This window comes from Bos javanicus, chromosome 16 (genome assembly GCF_032452875.1).
Source record: "Bos javanicus breed banteng chromosome 16, ARS-OSU_banteng_1.0, whole genome shotgun sequence".
In the NCBI taxonomy this organism is placed as follows: Eukaryota; Metazoa; Chordata; class Mammalia; order Artiodactyla; family Bovidae; genus Bos; species Bos javanicus.
Genome location: NC_083883.1, coordinates 56,102,013 through 56,124,013, shown reverse-complemented (window position 1 = coordinate 56,124,013; position 22,001 = coordinate 56,102,013). Strand labels below are relative to the sequence as shown.

General features: G+C 40.8%; 1 long non-coding RNA gene across 3 annotated transcripts in view; it reads right to left on the bottom strand.

The window, feature by feature from the left end:
• Positions 1–6,293, bottom strand: part of LOC133228014 (uncharacterized) — a 75,420-nt gene extending 69,127 nt beyond the window's left edge. Inside the window, exon 1 of one of the 3 annotated variants that reach the window (XR_009730024.1) lies at positions 1,231–6,293. This is a non-coding gene — a long non-coding RNA (uncharacterized LOC133228014). The remainder of the gene's footprint in view (positions 1–1,230) is intronic. The other 2 variants (XR_009730023.1, XR_009730022.1) reach the window with 2 other exon arrangements.
• Between the last annotated feature and the right edge of the window lie 15,708 nt (positions 6,294–22,001).

The window sequence follows — 22,001 nt, the reverse complement described above, 5'->3', positions numbered from 1 at the left end:
GCCTGCTTGTAATTCTCACAAGCATCCTATTCTAATAAATCACTTCCTATCTATCACACTGCCTCTCACTGAATTATTTTCTGCCCTGAAACATAAAGGACTGTGGTACCAGAGCCCTACAAAGCCCCTGAAATGACACCAAATGGTTTCAGCAATAGCCCTGTACTCTTTTTCTTAACATTTCCCTTCAATTTTCCAGTGGTTTTTGTTCTTTTTAAGTTCCTGCAGCTGCATAGGACACAGAATATTAATAACAGCAGTAAAATGAAAGCTGTGTTATTCCCTGCCTATTTTATAGCTACTCAAAACAATATTCTTAATTTTCTCTGAGATGAGGGAGAAGACAGCCCGTGAAATTAGGTAAGTTTAACTGACCTTCACGGAAATCAAACTCATGACCTTGGCATTATTTTACCGTGCTCTGCCCAGCCGAGCTAATGGGTTCACAGAGAAAGCTGAAAAATGAGATTTTAAGACTACTTCTATAAATCTTGCTGCCTCCATTAACAATCACCACCAAGAGTAATCCAAAAATTGTGTTTTTGAGGGCTTTTACGTTTCTCCAGTAGATTCTAGCTGAAAGTGACAGGCTGATCATATAAATTCTTCTCCTTGCCTGCCTAAGAACCTCTTTAAAATTAAGAGAATTGGAGAAGAAACAACAGCAGATTAAAAATGTCAACAGTTTTTTTTAAACCAAGATCAGATGAAGTAGCAGTTACTGATTGTGCAAAGCAGAAACTGAATAGCTCCAGAAAAAAATACATTTTGTAACTCTCCAGTGAAACAGCTGGCTTCCGCCTAATCATCCTAAGTAAACAGAAAAAAGGGGCCCAGAGAAGACAGAGATAATGTAAGAAGAAGAAAATTCTTTTTAAAACTCTAAAACTTTCAAGGAAGTAAGAGATTATGTGACAGTCGATTAAAAAAAAAAGACTTCTGTAAAAAAATTAAACAGAAAATGTAAAAGCTATCTAGAAATTAAAAATGTAATAGCCAAAATAATAATGTGATTTGAAGTGTTGGAAGAGAAGGTTAATGAATCCCCCGGAAAACAGAGCAAGAGAAAATAAAAGAGATACAGATGATCAATCCAGTAAGGCTGAAAACCAAGTTGTAGAATTTTTGCAAAAAGAGAAAATACAGATGAGTAAATTATCAATGAAATAATACTAGAAAATTCCCCAGACCCAAATGACAGGAGGCTACAAATTGAAAAAGCCCAGATACCTTAAGCAGTGGCTAAAGAAACACTCACACAAAAGTTTGTCATTGTGAAGTTTTATAACACCGGAGATGAAGATTTTGAAATCTTCCAGAGAGGAAAAACAGGTGGTATGCATAGAAGCAAGAGAGAATGGCTTCAGAATTCTGTCATCAATAAGAATGCTAGAAGATAATGAAACAATGCTTTCAGAATTGTGAGGAAAAAGTACCATTCAAGGCCATAACATAGACTAAGGATATTTTCATTGATTCAAGGACCCAGATATGTTATTTTCTGTCCATCCTTCTCTGGATTTTACTAAAGATGTACTACAACAAAAGAGAGATATAGATAAAGACAGAGAAAGACATGCAATCTGGGAAACACTACAGTGCAACATATAAGAAGCAGGCCCAGAGAACAGTCAATACAGATTGAAAAAAGACAGAGGTATCTAGGAATATGGAGATATGTTTATACACAAAGAAACAGTTAATATGGATTTTTTTTAAAAAGTAATTGTTTCAGAGGCAGTCACTGAGAGATAATTTGAAGGAGTGGGGCAAGAAACTCCTGTTTGTTTTTATAACTTATTAGGTGCTATTTGATTTTTTTTAAAAATATGTGCATGTAGCAAATACTTTGATTAAAATGTTAATTAAGTAATTGATAAAAGGTTAAATAAAACAATTTTCTCTTATAAAATATCTAAGTACTATAAATAAAAGCTGAACACAAAAGGATCACTTGTCCTAAATAAAAATATGCCAAACAAATTTGCACTTGCTCTTTTGGCACCTTGACAATCAATTTGCTATAAAAGGTAAGGATGACTGAGCCAATGAAATTCAAGTTAATGCATTGTGCTTGAATGACATGAGCTTATAATGGACTTAGACATGAGCTTATAATGGACTTAGAGAATGCACTAATGGTGATTTTGCATGGCTTCTGATCTAACCTAGCATTATATCCATAGGAAGTTTAAAATAGTCTTTATTATGCAATTATGGCTATTTTAAATGATTGTATTGCTGGGCAAATGACATATTTATTCATTTTGTCATATTAAGATATCTAGGGTTCTTTTCAAATTTTTAATTTATTTTTGGCTGTGCTGGGTCTTCAATGCCGGGCACAGGCTTTCTTTTTGCAGGGATCTGGGTCTACTCTTCATTATGGTGCACAGGCATCTTGTTGCAGTGGCTTCTCTTGGTGCAGAGCTCCAGCTCTAGGCACTTGGGCTTCAGTAGTTGTGGCACATGGGCTTAGTTGCCCCATGGCATGTGGAATCTTCCTGGAGGAAGGATTGAACCCACGTCCCCTGCATTGGCGGGTGGATTCCCAACCAGTGGACCACCAGGGAAGTCCTAGGGTTCTTTTAAATGGAGCAAACGCAAGGTGGACTTGACTAACTCCCTTGCCTTAGCTTTGGTATTAAACTTCAACAATTCTTAAGGGTTTCTTTTCACACCCTCCCCCCAAATTAGAACTGCCATTTTCTTTCTCCCTCTAACTTTAGTGACATATGTCTTTTGAATTGAGCTTTAGTAGATCCTTTGACTATAGTTTGTAAAACAAAGCACATGATACTTGCTAGTTAAGTGATGAGTATTTAGGGTCTCGATTATAGTATTCAATCTACCTCTGTTTGTACAGGAATTTTCTTTACTAAAACAGCTAGAATAAAGATGGGTTTCCAATAAAGGAAGGCTTCTAATAAAGGGTTTCCCTGGTGGATTAGCCAATAAAGACTCTGCCTGCAATGTGAGAGACCTGGGTTTGATCCCTGGGGAAGATTGCCTGGAGAAGGGAAAGGCAACCCAGTCCAGTATTCTTGCCTGAAAAATTCCATGAAGAGAGGAGCCTGGCAAACTACAGTGCAAGAGATTGCAAGGAGTCAGACACCACTGAGTGACTAACACTTTTCAGTTTCCAATAAAGGAAAGCATTTGTTAATATCTATCTTTGTTTGTTCAGTGAGTCAACTTAGGAAGGCAAGAGTCCATTTTCTTTTCAATCTTTTCCATTATATGCAGCCTACATAACAATAATAAAGATTTCATCCTCATCAGCAAAACAGGCCTTGGCCTGCTAAGAACCTGAAGGAGAGACCCTCCAGGGAAACCTCAGTGGGAGGCAAAGTGTTGATGAGTCAGCTGGTGGTACACTTTTTCTGCCTTGATACTAAATCGGAGCTTCAGTTAATGAGTAGGATTGCTTTGTTGCTGAAACACTTGTTTTGGGAATGACCATAGATAGGTCTGAGGGTGTAGATATTAACAGACTCTAACTAAAAAATAACTCCTTTTTTTTTTTTTTGGCACTGTTTGTTTCAAAACATGAAGTGCTACTTATAGAAACCTAGACAAGTTGCTATTTGCATAATTATTCTGTCACTGAAACTCCATTGGTGGTTATAGTTAAATTAAAAAATGATACTGCCTTTCTTGCTCTAAACTGTTTGACTGGGCTGTTTACATAGTAAGCTGTGCCAAGCCTAATCTTCCTCCCAAAGCCTGTGTTTTGCTGATCCTTCAGGTGATTCATCTACTATATACACATGAAAGTTATAGTTCACAAGGTTGTTTTTAAAATTAATTAATGTTTGCTCTGTACTTTATGATCCTAAGATGAAAGGCATTAAGGAAATGCAGTGTGTCTACATAAAATAATAAGATCAGTACACATTGTAAAGAATGTTAGGATCTTTCTGAATGAAAGCTGAAGTATTAACTTCAGGTTATTTTTTATTAGTGTTTGTAGAAAAACCAAACAGCATTTGGAGGAATATAATGAAACTCAGTCAACAAAGGTCCGTCTAGTCAAGGCTTCGGTTTTTCCAGTGGTCATGTATGGATGTGAGAGTTAGACTATAAAGAAAGCTGAGCGCTGAAGAATTGATGCTTTTGAACTGTGGTGTTGGAGAAGACTCTTGAGAGTCCCTTGGACTGCAAGGAGATCCAACCAGTCCATCCTAAAGGAGATCAGTCCTGGGTGTTCATTGGAAGGACTGATGTTGAAGCTGAAACTCCAATACTTTGGCCACCTGATGCAAAGAGCTGACTCATTTGAAAAGACCCTGATGTTGGGAAAGATTGAGGGCAGGAGAAGGGGATGACAGAGGATGAGATGGTTGGATGGCATCACCGACTCAATGGATATGGGTTTGGGTAGTAGACTCTGGCAGTTGGTGATGGACAGGGAGGCCTGGCATACTGCAGTGCATGGGGTCGCAAAGAGTCGGACATGACTGATCGACTGAACTGAATGAAACTTAAGAAGTTTTCAGGTAAACATGTAACTGACAAAAGCAGATGTAATTCTGTTGTAGACTAAGGAAATACAGACTAATGATACCTAAATATCAAAAAGAATGAAAGAAACAAAGAAAGGAAAGGGCGGAAAAACCCACATATTCAATGTTCAAAGAAGGCAGACTGAAAATAAGAACGATTCTTGATTCTCAAGATTCTTTTCCCATTGAGATAAACAACTCTAAACTGGCCCCAAAAGAGTTTATCAAAAATGTTTGATCTTATTTTACTCTGCATAGTTTTACACGCAGTTGATGGAAGCCTGTTCAAAGAAAGGAGGGTGTAAACACTGGGTAAGCATAAACATCAGTGAACAGAGGAGACCCCCCTGAGAGTTATGTTTGAACCCATCCTTTATTTCCCTCCTCTTGATAATGAAGGCCTAATAATATTTCCTTTCAAATATCACTTCCTCCTGCCATTCACACCTGCCTCACCCCAGCTGGATCCCTCAGCATCTCAGATCTGGATTGCCACAGTAGTCACCTGGCTGGCATCCCTGAACACTCTCACTCTGTATACCAAATTTATCCTGTCTAAACCCCCTTCCTGCCTTTGAAGGCCTGTTATCATCAGGCCCCCTCTTCTTACCCTGTGTAACTCTCTGTTCAGCTGCATTGTTCTCCTTGGAGGTTATTCCCTCCTTCATAATCTTTAAACCATTGAGAGGCACTATCCTTCGCCTCCACCAATCTAAATTAAAACCATTCTCAAGGTTTCTGGTCAGTTTTAAAGCCTTCTCTAACTATGCCAGCTCTCAACAATATTTCTCTTTTCTGATAGTTTTGACATCTAGGCACCTAGAGTTTGTGCCACAATCTTTTTTTTAACACAGTTTTATTTATTTTTGGTTGTGCAGGGTCTTCCTTGCTGCTTGGGCTTTTCTCTAGTTGAGGCGATCAGGGGTTACTCTCTAGCTGTGATGCGCAGGCTTCTCATTGCAGTGGCTTCTCTTGTTGCAAAGCATGGGCTTCATTGCAGAACACAGGCTCTAGGGCATGGGGGCTTCAGTGGTTTTGAACACGCAGGCTCTAGAATGTGGGCTCAATAGCTGTGGCCAATGTGTTTAGTTGTGCCAGAGCATGTGGGATCTTCCTGGAACAGGGATCGAACCTGTTGTTCTTATGTACACAATGAGACTGTCATCTCCTTGAGGACAAAGACTGGGGTTTTTTAAATAAATTTCCAGATTAATAAATTAGTTGATTGATTTTTGGCTGCACTGGGTCTTGGTAGCTGCACATGGGCTTCCTCTAGTTGCAGTGTGCTGGCTTCTCATAGAGGTAGCTTCTCTTGTTGTGAAGCATGGGCTCTAGTTGCCCAAGGGCATTTGGAATCTTCCTGGACCAGGGGTCAAACCCATGCCCCCTGCAATGGTAGGCAGATTCATAGCCACTGGACCACCAGGGAAGTCTGGAAAAGACTGTTCTTGATATACATTTGGCATGTCACAGAGTACAACACTTAACAAGGAACAAAGTAAACATTTGTCTGATTGGCTGATCCTAACTGTGGTCTACTGTTGTCTCTCTTTGAAAATAGGATTGTGGGGTGGGGGCAGGTTCATATTATATTTCATCCTAATATTGGCGGTAGAGCCCTCTGGATCCTGACTTTAGGAGGGAAAACTCTGATTTTATAGTTTACATCTTGAATGTTCCTCTGTTTTTTGTGCCCCTAGTCCTTCTCGGTCACAAAAACTGAATTTACCAAGAGAGGCAAATTCAGCAAATGTTCTCAAGGAGAAAACTCAGAGCTCCTTGTAAAACTGAGAGCGCCTGACTTTATTCAGAACTTGGTCTGAATATTCCTAACTTCCTTGCCAGCTTCTCTCTATATATATTATATTATATATAAAATATTATATATATTATATTATATATATTATATTATATATATATTTAAGATCTTTTAAGAAATTATTTATTTTTGGTTTATATATATTATATATATATATTTAAGATCTTTTAAGAAATTATTTATTTTTGGTTATGCTGGGTCTTCATTGCTATGTGTGGGCTTTCTGTACTCGTGAAGAGTAGAGGCTACTCTTCGTTACAAAGCACAGGCTTCTCATGGTGACTCCTCTTGTCAGGTGGTTGCAGCTCACAGGCTCTAGAGTAGTTGCAGGCTTTAGTTGCCCATCACACATGGAGTCTTCTGTATTGAACCCATGTCCCCTCCCTGCACTGGCAGGCAAATTCTTATCCACTATACCACCACGGACGTCCCTACAAGATAATTTTTAAGAAAATATTTCAACCAACATTTTTTGTTGCTTTCAACAGGAGGGTCTAAGTCACTGATATTATTTTTCTTTGTTTATGTTATTCAAAAGGATCATATTGTATCAATACATGGTTTTATAACCTGCTTTTTAATATTCACCATGTATAAAGAACATATTTTAAGGAATATGTGTCTGCAATCATCAATTGTTTTTTCATTCAACAAATATTTCCTGAAGACCTGATATCTTTGAGACATTTTTAGCCCCTAATGATACAACAATGGATAATACACAGTTCCTATATGTATGAAACTTAAATTCTAGGGGAGGAGAAATATCAACCTATTCAGTTCAGTTCAGGGGCTCAGTTGTGTCCAACTCTGTGACCCCATGAACTGCAGCATGTCAGGCCTTCCTGTCCATCACCAACTCCTGGAGTTCACCCAAACCCATGTCCGTTGAGTCAGTGATGCCATCCAACCATCTCATCCTCTGTCATCCCCTTCTCCTCCTGCCCTCAGTTTTCCCAGCATCAGGGTCTTTTCAAATGAGTCAGCTCTTCACATCAGGTGGCCAAAGTACTGGAGTTTCAGCTTTAGCATCAGTCCTCCCAATGAACACCCAGGACTGATCTCCTTTAGAATGGACTAGTTGGATCTCCTTGCAGTCCAAGGGATTCTCAAGAGTCTTCTCCAACACCACAGCATCAATTCTTTTGCACTCAGCTTTCTTTATAGTCCAACTCTCACATCCATACATGACTACTGGAAAAACCATAGCCTTGACTAGATGGACCTTTGTGGACAAAGTAATGTCTCTGCTTTTCAATATGCTGTTGGTTAGTTATAACTTTCTTTCCAAGAAGTGTCTTTTAATTTCATGGCTGCAATCACCATCTGCAGCCCAGAAAAATAAAGTCAGGCACTATTTCCACTGTTTCCCCATCTATTTGCCATGAAGTGATGGGACCGGATGCCAATATTTTCTGAATATTCAGCTTAAAGCCAACTTTTCACTCTCCTCTTTCGCTTTCATCAAGAGACTCTTTAGTTCTTCACTTTCTGCCATAAGGGTGGTGTCACCTGCATATCTGAGGTTATTGATTATAACACAGTAAACTATATAATTGGGCTTCCCAGTTGGCGCTAGTGGTAAAGAACCCATCTGCTGATGCAGGAGTTGTAACAGATATGGGTTCAATCCCTGGGTCAGGAAAATCCCCTTTAAGAGGGCATGGCAACCCACTCCAGTATTCTTGCCTAGAGAATCCCATGGACAGAGGAGCCTGGTGGGCTATGGTCCACAGGGTCAAAAAGAGTTGAACACCACTGAAGTGACTTAGCAAACAAAACAAGCTATATAATTACAAACTTTCTTATGAAGAAAAAATAGAGGGTATTATGAGAGAGGCCCTCAGTTTAGACTGAGAAGTCAGGGTAGGCCATTCTGAACAAGAAACATTAGAGACTAAAAGATAAATAAGAATTAGCCAGGTGAAGAGGGAAGGGAAGAACTTCCAGGCAGAAGGGAGAGCATGTATGAAGTCCCTGAGACAAGAGGGAGCGTGTCATGTTTTGAAGATGAAATCAAGCAGAGAACTTGTAGTAGAGATCCAAGGGGGAGAGAGTGAGACACAAGCTGGAGAAATACACTGGGGCCAGATCATACATGGTCTTCTATGCTCTATTAGTCAGCTCTGGCTGCTACAAAAGACTGGGTGGCCTAAGCAACAGAAATTTATTGTCTCACAGTTATTCAGGGTGAAAGTCCAAGATCAAGGTGCTAGCTAGCATGGGCAGGATCTGGTGTGAGTTCTTCTACTGGCTTGCAGACAGTGGCCTTCTGGCTGTGGCCTCATGTGGTGGGGAGAGAGCTCTGGTAGCCTTTCCTCTTTTTATAAAGAGGTTTGGTGCAATCAGACCAGGTGTGTGTTAGTCACTCAGTCATGCCTGACTCTTTGCAATGCCATGGGGTATAGCCCACCAGGCTCCTCCATCCATTGGATTTTCCAGGCAAGAATACTTGCCATTTTCTTCTCCAGGGGATCCTCCTACCCAGGGATTGAACTCAAGTCTCCTGCATTGCAGGCAAACTCTTTACTATGTGAGCTGCCAGGGAAGCCCTATCAGATCAAGGCTCCACCCTTCATCTCAATTACCTCCTTAAAGATGCTACTACCAATACAATCCATGGGAGGTTAGAGCTTCAACATATGAATTTGGGGAGGGGACACAATTCAGCCTGTAGCATATGCCATGGATTTCAAATTCATTTTAAGTGTGATAAGAAGCCATTGAAGAGTTTCGTGCCAGGAAGTCACATGATCAGTTTATGTCTTGAAAGAATTGGTGTGATTCTTCAAAGACAGAAGAGGAGAGACCAGTTACGAGACTAAATAGCCAAGATACAATAAGGCAGCTGGAGCCTCTTTGGTGTCAGTGATGAGCAGAGAGAATTCAATGCATTCTAGGACAAATTTAGGAATAAGCATTGTCACCATTTAGTGATTATCTTGATTTAAGCAAGACCTGAGTGTCTAGATTTATGGCATGGCCATGACTGGATGGTGGCATAATTTACTGAGGTTCACTTCAGTTCAGTTGCTCAGTCTTGTCCAACTCTTGTGACCCCATGGACTGCAGCATGCCAGGCTTTCCTGTTCATCACCAACTCCTGGAGCTTACTCAAACTCATGTCCATCATGTTGGGGACGCTATCCAACCATCTCACCCTCTGTTCTCCCCTTCTCCTCCTGCCTTCAACCTTTCCCAGCATCAGGGTCTTTTCCAACAAGTTGGTTCTTCTCATAAGGTGGCCAAAGGATTGGAGTTTCAGCTTCAGCATCACTGCTTCCAATGAACATTCAGGACTGATTTCCTTTAGGAAGGACTGATTGGATCTCTTTGCAGTCCAAGGGACTCTCAATTCTCCAACACCACAGTTCAAAAGCATTAATTCTTTGGCACTCAGCTTTCTTTATTGTCCAACTCTCACATCCATACATGACTACTGGAAAAACCATAGCTTTGACTAGATGGACCTTTGTTGGCAAAGTAACGTCTCTGCTTTTGAATATGCTGCCTAGGTTGGTCATAACTTTCCTTCCAAGGAGTAAGTGTCTTTTAGTTTCATGGCTGCAATCACCATCTGCAGGGATTCTGGAGCCCCCCAAAACAAAGTCTGTCACTGTTTCCAATGTTTCTGCATCTATTTGCCATGAAGTGATGGAACTGGATGCCATGATCTTAGTTTTCTGAATGTTGAGTTTTAAGCCAGCTTTTTCACTCTTCTCTTTCACTTTCATCAAGAGGCTCTTTAGTTCTTCTTTGCTTTCTGCCATAAGGGTGGTGTCATCAGCATATCTGAGGTTACTGATATTTCTCCTGGCAATACTGATTCCATCTTGTGCTTCATCCAGCCTGGCATTTCGCATGATGAACCCTGCATATAAGTTAAATAAGCAGGGTGACAACATACAGCCTTGATATACTCCTTTCCCGATTTGGAACCAGTCTGTTGTTCCATGTCCAGTTCTAACTGTTGCTTCTTGACCTGCATACAGATGTCTCAGGAGGCATGTCAGGTGGTCTGGTATTCCCATCTCTTGAAGATTTTCCACAGTTTGTTGTGATCCACACAGTCAAAGGGTTTGGCATAGTCAATAAAGCAGAAGTAGATATTTTTCTGGAACTCTTGCTTTTTTGATGATCCAATGGAGATTGGCAATTTCATCTCTGGCTCCTCTGTTTTTTCGAAATCCAGCTTGAACATCTGGAAGCTCATGGTTCACGTACTATTGAAGCTTGGCTTGGAGAATTAAATGTGCATTAATTTTTTGAAACACCATCCTTGTAGAGAAGGGGGACAAAAAGAAGCAAATGTAGAAAAATATGGGAAACTATTGAAAATATGTCCATTTCCCCAGTACCCCTCTACTGCTCCATCCTGCAACACAAAATTACTGCAGCTCACGTTTTCATCAAAATTCCGCTATAACTTAAAAATCAATATGGCTGGAGGTCTCCTGGTCCCTACATGGGAGTGTAGTTTTTATAGATATTAAACAAAAATCTCTAAATTGAATTTGTCTTTATATATTCTTTTAAAATATAGAAGCCATGGGCCCCAGGCAGCCGCCCTCCTAGGCCTCCAGTGTCGGTAATGTGACAGTCTACTTTTGGTTCAAGTTTTAACAAAAATAAAACTCTAGTTCCATGGTTAATTGCACTTTGTAATTTAGAGGAGCATTCTTCAATATAAATGTCCAACAACCCAGAGCAGCTTAAACTATGGGGTTTAAGCATTCTTTGGCATTGCCTTTCTTTGGGATTGTAGTGAAAACTGAACTTTTCCAGTCCTGTGGCCACTATGAAACTATGAGCCAGGCAGGTGGAGAGTTCTGACAAAATATGGTTCACTGGAGAAGAGAATGGCACAGCACTTCAGTATTCTTGCCTTGAGAACCCCATGAACAGTATGAAAAGGCAAAAAATAGGACACTGAAAGATGAACTCCCCAGGTCAGTAGGTCCCCAATATGCTACTGGAGATCAGTGGAGAAATAACTCCAGAAAGAATGAAGAGATGGAGCCAAAGCCAAAACAACACCCAGTTGTGGATGTGACTGGTGAGGGAAGTAAAGTTCAATGCTGTAAAGAGCAATATTGCACAGGAACCTGGAATGTTACATCCACGAATCAAGGCAAACTAGAAGTGGTCAAACAGGAGATGGCAAGAGTGAACATCGACATTTTAGGAATCATTGAACTAAAATGGTATGACCTAAATCAAATCCCTTACATTTATACAGTGGAAGTGAGAAATAGATTCAAGGGATTAGATCTGATAGAGTGCCTGAAGAAGGAAATGGCAACCCATTCCAGTGGACAACCTATGGACAGAGGTTTGTGACATTGTACAGAAGGTAGGGATCAAGACTATCCCCAAGAAAAAGAAATGCAAAAAGGCAAAATGGTTGTCTGAGGAGGTCTTATAAATAGCTATGAAAAGAAGAGAAGTGAAACATGAAGGAGAAAAGTAAAGATACACCCATTTGAATGCAGAGTTCCAAAAAATAACAAGGAGAGATAAGAAAGCCTTCCTCAGTGATCAATGCAAAGAAATAGAGGAAAACAATAGGATTGGAAAGACTAGAGATCTCTTCAAGGAAATTAGAGATACCAAGGGAACATTTCATGCAAAGATGGGCACAATAAAGGACAGAAATGGTATGGACCTAACAGAAGCAGAAGATAATTAAGAAAAGGTGGCAAGAATACACAGAACTATACAAAAAAGATCTTCATGACCCAGATAATCATGATGGTGTGATTACTCACCTAGAGCCAGACATCCTGGATTGCAAAGTCAAGTGGACCTTAGGAAACATCACTACAAACAAAGCTAATGGAGGTGATGGAATTCCAGTTGAGCTATTTCAAATCCTAAAAGATGATGCTGTGAAAGTGCAGCACTCAATTTACTGAGGTGAGAAACACTAAAAGTGCAGGTTTAGATCAAGAAGAAGATAAATGTAAGTCTATTTTGAAATGCTGAATTTGAGATGTCTACAGAGAAGGCAATGGCACCCTACTCCAGTACTCTTGCCTGGAAAATCCCATGGATGGAGGAGCCTGGTAGGCTGCAGTCCATGGGGTCACTAAGAGTCCGACACGACTGAGTGACTTCACTTTCACTTTTCAGTTTCATGCATTGGAGAGGAAAAAGGCAACCCACTCCAGTGTTCTTGCCTGGAGAATCCCAGGGATGGGGGAGCCTGGTGGGCTGCCATCTATGGGGTCACACAGAGTCGGACACGAGTAAAGCGACTTAGCAGCAGCAGCAACCAGACATCTAAGTGAGGTGTCAGGTAAGAAATATATGGATCAGAAGCTCAGCAGATAGATCTAGGATAATGATACAAGGATGAGGGCATCATCAGTTGGTATTTAAGTCACAGGAGTAGGTAAGATTAAACAGGAAGAGAGAACAGAATAAAGAAACAAGGGGGGCCTAAAACTAAGCTTTGAAGAACATAATTTCCTCATCATCACTTCATGATGAAAAACTTTAAACATAAAGAGTTACACTGTGAGCATCCATATACCCACCACCAACATTCTATAACTGGCTTTTCACTATATTTGCTTTTTCCCATTTCTATTTATTTGTCTAGTCTTCTATCCATCTAACAAGGTATTTTATTTTTGATGCATTTCAAAGTAAGCTGCAGATATTAGTACATTTCACCCCTAAAAGCATGCACATCAACCAGAGTTCAATATTTATCTATCAGTTCAGTTCAGTTCAGTTCAGTCGCTCAGTCATGTCCGACTCTTTGTGACCCCATGAATTGCAGCACTGACTTTTTCCACTCCTGTGGCCACTGCTGAGTTTTCCAGATTTGCTGGCATATTGAGTGCAGCACTCTACAGTATCATCTTCCAGGAGTTGAAATGGCTCAACTGGAATTCCATCACCTCCACTAGCTTTGTTTGTAGTGATGCTTTCTAAGGTCCACTTGACTTCACATTCCAGGATGTCTGGCTCTTAGGTGAGTGATCACATCATCGTGATTATCTTGGTCGTGAAGATCTTTTTTGTACAGTTCTTCTGTGTATTCTTGCCACCTATTCTTAATATCTTCTGTTTCTGTTAAGTCCATACCATTTCTGTCCTTTATTGAGCCTATCTTTGCATGAAATGTTCCCTTGGTATCTCTGATTTTCTTGACGAGATCTCTAGTCTTTCCCATTCTGTTGTTTTCCTCTATTTCTTTGCACTGATCGCTGAGGAAGGCTTTCTTGTCTCTCCTTGCTATATTCTGGAACTCTATATTCAGATGCTTATATCTTTCCTTTTCTCCTTTGCTTTTTGCTTCTCTTCTTTTCACAGCTATTAGTAAGGCCTGCCCAGACAGCCATTTTGCTTTTTTGCATTTTTTTTTCCGTGGGGATGGTCTTGATCCTTTTCTCCTGTACAATGTCACGAATGTCCATAATTTATCAGGCACTCGATCTATCAGATCTAGTCCCTTAAATCTATTTCTCACTTCCAATGTATAATCATAAGGGATTTGATTTAGGTCATACCTGAATGGTCTAGTGGTTTTCCCTACTTTCTTCAATTTAAGTCTGAATTTGGCAATAAGGAGTTCATGATCTGAGCCACCATTAGCTCCCGGTCTTGTTTTTGCTGACTGTATAGAGCTCCTCCAACTTTGGCTGCAAAGAATATAATCAGTCTGATTTCAGTGTTGACTATCTGGTGATGTCCATGTGTAGAGTCTTCTCTTGCGTTGTTGGAAGAGGGTGTTTGCTATGACCAGTGCGTTCTCTTGGCAAAACTCTATTAGCCTTGCCCTGCTTCATTCCGTATTCCAAGGCCAAATTTGCCTGTTACTTCAGGTGTTTCTTGACTTCCTACTTTTGCATTCCAATCCCCTATAGAGAAAAGGACATCTTTTTGGGGTGTTAGTTTTAAAAGGTCTTGTCGGTCTTCATAGAACCATTCAACTTCAGCTTCTTCAGAGTTACTGGTTGGGGCATAGACTTGGATTACTGTGATATTGAATGGTTTGCCTTGGAAACGAACAGAGATCATTCTGTCATTTTTGAGATTGCATCCAAGTACTGCATTTTGGACTCTTTTGTTGACCATAATGGCTACTCCATTTCTTGTAAGGGATTCCTGCCCACAGTAGTAGATATAATGGTCATCTGAGTTAAATTCACCCATTCCAGTCCATTTCAGTTCGCTGATTCCTAGAATGTTGATGTTCACTCTTGCCATCTCCTGTTTGACCACTTCTAATTTGCCTTGATTCATGGACCTGACATTCCAGGTTCCTATGCAATATTGCTCTTTACAGCATCGGACCTTGCTTCTATTGCCAGTCACATCCACAGCTGGGTATTCTTTTTGCTTTGTCTCCATCCCTTCATTCTTTCTGGAGTTATTTCTCCACTGATCTCCAGTAGCATATTGGGTACCTACCAACCTGGGGAGTTCCTCTTTCAGTATCCTATTGTTTGCCTTTTCATACTGTTCATGGGGTTCTCAAGGCAAGAATACTGAAGTGGTTTGCCATTCCCTTCTCCAATGGACCACATTTTGTCAGACCTCTCCACCATGACCCACCTGTCTTGGGTGGCCCCACATGGCATGGCTTAGTTTCATTGAGTTAGACAAGGCTGTGGTCCCTGTGATTAGATTGACTAGTTTTCTGTGATTATGGTTTCAGTGTGTCTGCCCTCTGATGCCCTCTCACAACATCTACCATCTTACTTGGGTTTCTCTTACCTTGGACGTGGGGTATCTCTTCACGGCTGCTCCAGCAAAGCACAGCCACTGCTCCTTACCTTGGACAAGGGGTATCTCCTCACTGCTGCCTCTCCTGACCTTGAACGTGGAGTAGCTCCTCTCGGCCCTCCTGCACCCGCGCAGCCACTGATCCTTGGACGTAGGGTAGCTCCTCTCGGCCGCTGCCCCTGACCTTGGGCGAGGGGTAACTCCTCTCGGCCTATGGGACTTTTTAAATTGAAATTTATATATAATGAAAATGTTCCATTTGATGAATTTTAACAAATGTATAATTGCCTGTTTAATGCAAATTCCTATCAATATATACACATCATGACGACCCCAGAAAATTCCCTCAAGTCCCTTTCAGTCAGTCTCTACTCCCTCTCCCACAGCTGCTGCTACTGCTGCTGCTGCTGCTGTTAAGTTGCTTCAGTCGTGTCTGACTCTGTGCAACCCCATAGACAGCAGCCCACCAGGCTCCCCTGTCCCTGGGATTCTCCAGGCAAGAACACTGGAGTGGGTTGCCTTTTTCTTCTCCAATGCATGAAAGTGAAAAGTGAAAGGGAAGTCTCTCAGTCCTGTCCGACTCTTCGAGACCCCACGGACTGCAGCTCACCAGGCTCCTCCGTCCATGGGACTTTCCAGACAAGAGTACTGGAGTGGGTTGCCATTGCCTTCTCCCACAGAGGCAACCATATTTTTGATATTTTTCCACCAAAGATTGCCTGTTCTAGAGTTTCATATAAATGAAATTATATAGTATATAGTGGTCATGTACGGATGTGAGAGTTGGACTGTGAAGAAAGCTGAGTGCCGAAGAATTGATGCTTTTGAACTGTGGTGTTGGAGAAGACTCTTGAGAGTCCATTGGACTGCAAGGAGATCCAACCAGTCCATTCTGAAGGAGATCAGCCCTGGGATTTCTTTGGAAGGAATGATGCTAAAGCTGAAACTCCAGTACTTTGGCCACCTCATGCGAAGAGTTGACTCACTGGAAAAGACTCTGATGCTGGGAGGGATTGGGGGCAAAAGGAGAAGGGGACGACAGAGGATGAGATAGCTGGATGGCATCACTGACTCGATGGATGTGAGTCTGAGTGAACTCCGGGAGTTGGTGGTGGACATCGAGGCCTGGCGTGCTGAGATTCATGGGCTGGCAAAGAGTTGGACACAACTGAGTGACTGAACTGAACTGAACTCTTTCTTATATGTAAGGCTTCTTTTATTCAGCAAGATGTTTTTGAGACTCATTCATGTCATTGCAAGTATAATTAGCTTGTTCCTTTTTCTTGATGAGTATTACTATATTGTATGGGAAAATCCCATGGATGGAGGAGCCTGGTGAGCTGCAGTCCATAGGGTCACTACGAGTCGGACGCAACTGAGCGACTTCACTTTCACTTTTCACTTTCACGCAATGGAGAAGGAAATGGCAACCCACTCCAGTGTTCTTGCCTGGAGAATCCCAGGGACGGCAGAGCCTGGTGGGCTGCTGTCTATGGGGTCGCACAGAGTCGGACACGACTGAAGCGACTTAGCAGCAGCAGCAGCAGCAGCAGCAGCATGGTGACACCATTGTTTAGATTTTCTTCTATTGATGCTGTTTCTCATGTGAGGTCATCATAAGTGAAGCTGCTACGAACATTTATGTGTAAATCTTTGTGGAGATATGTTTTCATTTCTCTTGAGTAAATATCTATAAGTGGAATTGCTGATAAGGTCAGAAAGTTGATAGATGGTTTGTTTTGTTTGGGGTTTATGTGTGAGTATGTGACAGAATATTTTACACGTTAGCATCATAGCAAGACAATCCATCCCAGGCATCATCCTGATCTGAACCCCCATCCACAATGTTTACACAAATACTCTTTCATGATCATTTGTGTTAAATACATATAAATACAAAAAACCCATTCTGCATATCAATCTCATCTGAGAAGCAAAATGATGTTTATAGGCATATATAAGAAAGTGAAAATGAAGTCGCTCAGTCGTGTCTGACTCTTTGCAACCCCATGGATGGTAGCCCACCAGGTTCCTCCATCCATGGAGTTTTCCAGGCAAGAGTACTGGAATGGGTTGCCATTTCCTTCTCCAGGGATAGGCATATATAACAGGTTATCAAATATTTGCTGTGATTCCTTGTGATAAAGTCGATGCAAATTAATTTTGTTCTGTGACTTTTATATCATCATTTGAGAACATCTGATGCTCAGTTAGATGTTGCAGAAACAAAGTTACAAATCTCTGCAGAAAAGATCCACAAATTAACACTTCAATTGTGAGAGTGGAAATACCTTTGCACAAAATTTTTAAAATAATTCTTTTTCCATGTAATTTTAGCAAAGAAGGTTTTGCCCCAGATGAAATGCTTGATTAGAAAGAATGCCTGTTAGCAAAAGGAATTTGAGAAAAAATAAAAAGCACTTTGCATTTTTCATAATTTTTAGCTAAGAGATATTTACATGGAGACTTTTCCCTTGAGAAATCTGTGCAATATTAGTTTTTAATGTAGACACTAAACATTCTTGGCAGAATAAGGAAAACAATCACATCAAAAGCTTGAGAGGACTGCTTATTATTTGAGTATATCAATGAACTGAGTAACAGAAGGAAACATATAATTTAGGATATCTCCACTTCAGTTTAAGTGAAATGGATACAGATGTTAAGTTTTGAGATTGTTTGACTAGGATCATGAAATCAGGGCCCAAAGGAAGAAAAAACATGGTAATTCCTTTAAAGTGAGTAAATGTCAACTGTATGAAAAATGGGAAAACGGCTTATTTCTGTGGACCCTTGATTGCTGTACCTTTTCCCTTGTATGTTAAACTATTTTGGTGGTTAACATCAGCAGAGAGGGAATTTTCTGGAAGAACCCTGAGTGGCTTATACTTTTAATAGTAAGGTAGGGAACTGAAGGAAGCTAGATGGCCAGAACTTGGGCTAAAGTCAGTCCAGAAATGGCCTGGTAAGGGTACTGTTGACCTGACCAGTAGAGGCTGGACCCCATCTCAGGATTATTGCCACTGTTTTTTCGGACTCTGGGTATGAAAGTTGTGAGTGGGATGAATTCTACTTACTTCTGTGTAACTCAGTTTAGACTCAAAGTTCCAAGTAACAGCATCCAGCCTACCAAGTTTAGATCACTTTCTCTTACTCTAGGATGCTGTGGGGTATAGGGAGAGGAGGTGGCGGGTGGAGGGCCGAAGGCAAATATCTGGATTTTCTGCCTGTAGTGGGAAGAAAGATCCTGCCACCCACAAATATTCCCAATTGGAAAATTCCCTAACAGTATAAGAAGGGAAGGGTAAGATGATGAGCAGTCAAAGAATTATAAATATCCACTATATACATCTATCTTTCAGGGGTATGAGGCAATATAAGAGAATCTTGCTCTGTCCAACAGCTACTATACATCATTTCTGCAGCTGTAGGCAATAGGTTAGGGGCTTCTCAGGCAGCTCAGTGGTAAAAAAGAATCTGTCTGCCAATGCAGGAGGTGCAGGAGGTGCAGGAGGTGTGGGTTCTGTCCCTGGGTTGGGAAGATTTCCCTGGAGGACGAAACAGTAACCCACTCCAGTATGCTTGCCTGGAGAATCCCATGAACAGAGGAGCTTTGTGGGCCCTAGTCCATAGGGTTGCAAAGAGTCAGACACAACTGAGCACACATGAGGTGGTAGCTTACTAAATCACCAACTATTGATATAAACATATCCATATATACATGTACACACAAGCTCACAAATTGATCCACTGAAGTTTTTTCTTTTTTTCCTACATTTACTGTTCCTATTGAGAAAAGGAAACTTTCTTTTTTCCAGGTCAAATAAAGGGTACGGTCACAGATGTCATTAAACAACAGCTGTATCATAGCACCTAACCTCAGAGAATAAATTTGAAAATAATATATTTTGATGAAATGACATTGTGAGAAGGCAATTCAGCCATGTACAGTCATGAAGTTCTGTTTAAGGGACTCCTTTTAAAAGATGCTCCCTTATATAGCTTACTGATGAGAAGGAAGTTCTAATCAGGGGCATTGTTCTCTTCACATTGGTTCCTGAATGACCCCTTGTGCTCCTTTGATTTTATCTGATATTTACAAATCAAAAGTATTAGGAAAATCTGCCCACCTCTGAACTTAGTTTCCCATTTAGTCTTGTAGAGTCATCTGTTTGCATGACAATTACTCATACAGGATTCTTTGCAAATATTATGTCTGTGCTGTTGTTATTCTGGATTACTAATTCCTTGAAAAGGCAGGATCTCTGTCTAATTGTGTTTAACATCAAATATTGGTCATTACACGTAAGGAAGATTTTTAAAGCTGCTGTTAAATAGCTTGCCTGGCTACAGCAAATAAAATCTCTCTTCAGGGAAGACAGGTATGACAAACAACAGTGTGGGGGCCAAATCCAGCCCACCAGCATCTCTTTATGTCTGCTTTTATAAACAAAGTTGTACTGGAATCCAGTCATGGTCATTAGTTTACACTTTGTTTAGAGCTGCTTGCATGCTATAATAACAGAGTTGAGTAGTTGTGGCAGAGACCAGATAGCCTGTAAAGCCTAAAATATTTACTATCTGGCCATTTACCAAAAAATTTTGCTGACCATTGATCTATGTCAGTGGATCTCATCTCAGATCACAGGATGGGATCTTCTGTAAAATCCCCAAAAAGAAAAACTCCCTGGTCCCACACCAATATCCTAGATGGAAATCTCTGAAGAGCTGGAGATATAGTTTTTAAAAGTTCACACAAAATTGAGAATCACCAGTCTAATATAATACACAGTACCTAGTAATTTTGGCTTTCCGGATGGCTCAGTGGTAAAGAATCCGCCTGCCAATACAGGAGACCAGGAGACATGGCTTCAATTCTTGGGTTGGGAAGATTCTTTGGAGAAGGAAATGGCAACCCACTCCAGTACTCTTACCTGGAAAATCCCATGGACAGAGGAGCCTGGCAGGCTGCAGTCCATGGGGTCACAAAGAGTCAGACACGACTGAGGGACTGAACACACACAAGCACAGTATAATTTTAATAATTTTCATTCACAGAGTGTCTACTACTAATAGATGTCAGGCATTGCACTAGATGCTCAACATGTATTTTTCATTTGCCTACGTAAAAACCATCTTAGATACATTTTAATTAAATTATTTAATACATTAAATACATTTAATCCTTATTTTATAGCAAAGGAAATACAGCATTCTAAGGTTAACTTGTATAGCACAGCTAGTAAGTAACGGGACAAGGGTTTGCACTAGGTCTACCTCTCCAAGACTGACAACAGAAGAAAAACATACAGGTGGAAAGAGATACTGATTCTTATCTCCTGAGATATGCATTTTCTCTGGGGGAGCTGTAGTATTTCCTGTTACTAATGCGACACGGACCTCCATAAGAATGCTATGCTATGCTATGCTAAGTCACTTCAGTCGTGTCTGACTCTGTGTGACCCCATAGACGGCAGCCCACCAGGCTCCCCTGTCCCTGGGATTCTCCAGGCAAGAACACTGGAGTGGGTTGCCATTTCCTTCTCCAATGCATGAAAGTGAAAAGAGAAAGTGAAGTCGCTCAGTCATGTCTGACTCTTAGCGAACCCATGGACTGTAGCCTACCAGACTCCTCCGTCCATGGGATTTCCAGGCAAGAGTACTGGAGTGGGGTGCCATTGCCTTCTCCGCCCATAAGAATGGTTGGGCTGAGTATGACTTAGGCCTAGGTATAACTGCTGAACTCTCCCGTTAAAAGAAGTTACCACGTCTGAGAAAACACTGGAACATTCAAATAAGATGTTATTCAAATCTAGAGGATAACAAAAGGGAAATAAATTTATGGAGTAACATAAGGGTGAAAACTCATCTTCAATGAGGAGTATGCCACAGGGACATCTGGTTCATGACCTGTCTCCCACTGGTAGAGCTCAACTTTAATCCCTAACCTCTTAGAACATCATAAAGAACTCTAAAGACTCACCTAAGCCCAGATCTTAGAAATTAAGGCATGGAGCAAAAGGAAGTTTCCTCTCCATCTTGCTTACAGCACAACTTTCAAATGCTGGTTTCCTGAATGATTTACATATCAATGTCAGACTTTTTTTTAACTGGTTACTTATAACAAGGTAAATCTAATAATGCCTAAGAAATATTGAACATACATCTTTTGCTAGATGATATAATTTGGTTACAGAATGTATTTAACCTCAATATATCAGAGCAACTAAACAGCCTCTTGATGAAGGTGAAAGAGGAGAATGAAAAAGCTGGCTTAAAACTCAGCATTCAAAAACTAAGATCACAGCATCTAGTCCGATCAATTCATGGCAAATAGATGTGGAAAAATGGAAAACAGTGACTGGCTTTATTTTCGTAGGTTTCAAAATCACTGTGGATGGTGACTGCAGCCATAAAATTAAAAGACACTTGCTCATTGGAAGAAAAGCTATGACAAACCCAGATGTCATATTAAAAAGCAGAGACATTGCTTTGCCAATAAAGGCCCATCTAGTCAAAGCTATGGTTTTTCCAGTAGTTATGTACAGATGGGAGAGTTGGACCATAAAGAAGGCTGAGTGCTGAAGAACTGATGTTTTTGAACTGTGGTGCTGGAGAAGACTCTTGAGAGTCCCTTGGACAGCAAGGAGATCAAACCAATCAATCCTAAAGGAAATCAACCCTGAATATTCATTGGAATGACTGATGGTGAAGCTCCAATACTTTGGACACCTGATGGGAAGAAATGACTCACTGGAAAAGACCTTGATGCTGGGAAAGATTGAGGGCAGGAGGAGAAGGGGTCAAGAGAGGATGAGATGGTTGGATGGCATTATTGACTCAATGGACATGAGTTGGAGCAAACTCCAGGAGACAGTGAAGGAGAGGGAAGCCTGGCATCCTGCTCCAGAGGTCACAGAGTCGACTGAGTGACTGAA